This window comes from Zalophus californianus, chromosome 12 (genome assembly GCF_009762305.2).
Source record: "Zalophus californianus isolate mZalCal1 chromosome 12, mZalCal1.pri.v2, whole genome shotgun sequence".
Classification (NCBI taxonomy): domain Eukaryota; kingdom Metazoa; phylum Chordata; class Mammalia; order Carnivora; family Otariidae; genus Zalophus; species Zalophus californianus.
Genome location: NC_045606.1, coordinates 69,070,180 through 69,074,412, shown reverse-complemented (window position 1 = coordinate 69,074,412; position 4,233 = coordinate 69,070,180).

Here is a 4,233-nt window from a genome sequence, read left to right as displayed (position 1 = left end):
GGCACATACTTAGGAGTAGAATGGCTAGATCAGATGTTTAACTTTATAAAGAATCACTATTCCATTATCTGCAGTGGCTTGCCATTCTTATCAGCAAAGCACAGGGGTCCGATTTCTCTAAATCCTCACCAACCCTTGTTATTTTGTTTTTTGATAATAGCCATCCTAAGGGAAGTGAAATGGTATCTCATTATGATTTTGAACTGCATTTCCCTAATAACTAGGCATGTTGAACATCTTTTCATATGCTTCTTGGCCTTTTTAATATTTTCTTGGTCCATTTTTGAATTCCAACCAGTGATTTTTTTTTTAATACAAGATCAGGAATATCTTCAGCTTGTCAGTGATTATCTGGATGTAGAAAATGTCATAAATTATATAAAACTACTTTTAAATACAATTTTTGGCAGATGAATGAACAGAATTTATTAATTTTTCCCATCTTTCTCTTTTTTCTAGTTCCCATCTGATTTTGTATATAGCGTGTAACGAGCTTACTTGAAGAATGTGACAAAGAAGAACCTAAGAAAATAATTTCATGACTTTTTTGGATTATTCCATTTCTTAAAGATTCCCATAAAATGCCTTTTTAAAAAAATTATAAGATATTTCAAGTGTCATAATTTCCATTTAACCAACAAGGCCTTCCTAGTTTTTTCCTTGGGTGTCCTATCAGGAAACTGCATTGGGAAGAATTGGGAAAGATTTTGAAATGGGCACAATTGCTGGGTGTCCTTTCAGTGGAATTTCTGACATTGTCTGGCTTAATCTTTGGGTTAGCTAATTCTCTTGGGGCTTGTTCTTTGAACTGTCCTTGACTGAGCTATTTTATAACTCAGGAAATTGTAGAAAACTGACTAATAGTAAAATATAAATTATTCTTGTCCATAGACATATACATGAACTTCATTGTAGAGATACAGTTGATTTCCTCTCTATAGAAAAGATTCCAAACATTGTAATTTGTACAAACATTATAATTAATGTTATAATTTGATGCTTATAGGATCTACTTTTTGCATTTATTAGCAAATTTACTTCAAGACTCCTGACTGCCTTACATATCTCTGTTCTGATTCTTTTTTTTAAGTTTTTTTTTTTTTAGTAATCTCTACACCCAACTTGGGCTCAAACTCACAACCCCAAGATCTAGCTCTTCTGACTGAGCCAGCCAGGTGCCCCTGTTCTGATTCTTTTTTGAATAGGTTGTAATATCGTACTGGTTCCTTCATTAATGAATGAACTAAATAAAATCTTTTACATATGTTCGTATAATGATTGTATTTTACCATTTTGAAAATCATCTTTTAACAACCTTATTATCCTCAATAGTGATTATTTACTTAGTTCTTTTGTCACTGTAATTGAATCTTCAGCATAAGCAACACTTTACCTTTGAACAAATTCATTTTTTTCCATTTATTTAAAAATTTTTTTTCTGTTTATAAAGTCAACATTTATTAGGTTTCGCCTACTTACCTGTTAATAAAATATGTGCTTATTAATTTTAAAAAATATTAACGTTCTCTCATCTGTCCCTACCTCTCCCCAGGTTCTCATTGTTGCTTACCAATCTAGGAGTCATTTCCTGTTTTGACAAGGAAACACAGCTTGTAGATTACAGAAATTGTTTTTCTGGGGCACCTGGGTGATTCAGTCAGTCAAGCGTCTGCCTTCGGCTCAGGTCATGATCTCAGGGTCCTGGGATTGAACCCTGCATTGGGCTCTCTGCTCAGCAGGGATCCTGCTTCCCCCCCTCTCTCTGCCTGCCTCTCTGCCTACTTGTGATCTCTCTCTGTCAAATAAATAAATAAAATGTTTTAAAAAATAAAGAAAGAAATGGTTTATCTGCATATCTGGACTTAAACATTGAATTTATCCTTCTCTGATAGTTTTCTGTATAAAATGGAGAAGTACAAACTGGATGAGATATAATTTGTGCTGGCCCAGTCTTATTGAAATTATACCAATGACTGTTATGCCCATTGTGGGGATGAACTTAGTATCTTTGTTGAATACATGCTATTTTGGGGGCACTTTTACTGTATCATCTAATTTATGAAATATTATATTTATCTTATGTGTTTCAAGGTCAAATTAAGATCAGTGACTGAAAGTTATAGGAAAAATAATTTCACAGAATATAAAAGAGCAACTTTTTAGTAGTTAGAGCTCTCTGAAAATGGAACAGTATATTTTACGAGGCGGAATACAGCAGGGTGGTTAAGAACATTAAGCTTGATGTCAGGGAGACCCGTGTTTATGTGTTCTAGGTCCATCATATACTAACTTGAGAAAGCTTCTTCTTAGCTTCCTAATCTATAAAATTACAATAACAACAGTACTTAATTCATAGTGTTTCTATGAGGAGTAAACGAGATAATAGTTTTAGTGTTTTTAGTAAAGAGTCTGACACACAGTAAGCCTTTGGCAAGTGTCAGCTTTTAAAAAAAGTACTAGTAATATATTTTTTTGTTTGTGGTCCAAGGAGAATAAGAAACACATGTAACAGAATCAGCTCAGCTGAGCCCAGACTCGATCAGCAACCCCCAGATAATCCATAGATATGAGCAAAAGTAAATGCTTATTGTTTTAAGCCAGTGAGTTTTGAGATGGTTTGTTACACAACAATAGCTGACCAATACATCAAGATCCCTTTCAGTTCTAATATTCTGTAATTCCATGGGAGTGTATTGTACCTGTTTACCTCTGTTATTTGGAAGCTGAATTATAGACATTTACCAACCATGGGGTGAAGAGTAAAATGCATCTGTTCTCATCACTGACACTTAATCTAAGTTTCCATTTGCTATAGAATTGCTGTCTCAAGAATCCATACTTGATTACCAGTCCTATTTCCCATTTCTTCTATAAGCTTCTCACAGCCTATCTCTCAGAAGAATAGATATTGTCTGGCTTATTACTACAAAAAAGCCAAAGTTTGTATTGTAAATACACAATAACTTGTCAATTAATACAAAAATAACTTCTTGGTGTTTCAAAAAAATATTGAAACATATATCCTTAAGCATTTAAATATTAATCCCTTATGATCTGTTCTTACCATTGCTAATGGAAGAGTAGGAGATAACTTTATGGACTTCTAACAGCTTCATTCATGTCTTCAGGAGTCTGCAACTCCTCAGTTTATTTAAAACTCAAGTTAATTTTAGTTACTCAAGCTCAAGGATAATATCTCTGCATCAGATTGGATTTACTTAAAAAAATTTAATCTAGGGGTGCCTGGGTGGCTCAGTTGGTTAAGCGACTGCCTTCGGCTCAGGTCATGGTCCTGGAGTCCCGGGATCGAGTCCCGCATCGGGCTCCCTGCTCGGCAGGGAGTCTGCTTCTCCCTCTGACCCTCTTCCCTCTTGTGCTCTCTATCTCCCATTCTCTCTCTCTCTCTCTCAAATAAATAAATAAATAAAATCTTAAAAAAAAAAGCTATAAAAAAATTTAATCTAATCTTTTTTTTGTACAAATACAAATAGCAACTTTTATTGGGACTGATTATTCCAATCATTATTTCCCTTTCTTTTTTCCTTTGCTTAATTTCAAAAATTATCTCCCCTAACAGAAATTAAATAGATCAATACAAGGAGATAAACTCAAATCACATAGTTTTATTTTATATTACATGGTGGAAAGTACTAAAATATTTTTAACAGAATATTCAAGTATCTATGAATTTTTTCAGTAATTCATTCCTCTGACTCATGTGAGCACAACAGTATTTAGGCTTATAAAGTATAGAGAAATAGTACAGTTTAATTAAGTAGCCAGTTATTTTGAAAGAACCAAGTTGTGAAATTGAATTTAGAGTTTTCTTCTTCTAAATTGTTTTCTAAGTTTGGTGGAATAGCAAATTATTGATATTATGAAATGCTTATGTTGGCCTTTCTATTCCTGACCTTATGTTTCCCCATTAACTATTAATTCACAAGTTAAAACCCTAAGGACAAAAGAATAAACACGATGTTGATTGCTAAGACATACAGATTCTTCTTGAAATCCTGATACTAATCTCTATGGTCTGGTGTAACTCACTCGATATCTATGCAAAAAGACACCAATTTTGGAGTATTTACCCATCCTCTTTTCCATGGGAATTGCTTTTCCTATTCACAGGGGTGGATAGGAAATGACAATCAGGTTTCCTCTACAAGAGCCTGACCAACTGTAACAGCTGATTGCAAGATAGGCAAGTTCTTAGTGGTAAATAACACAAAATGA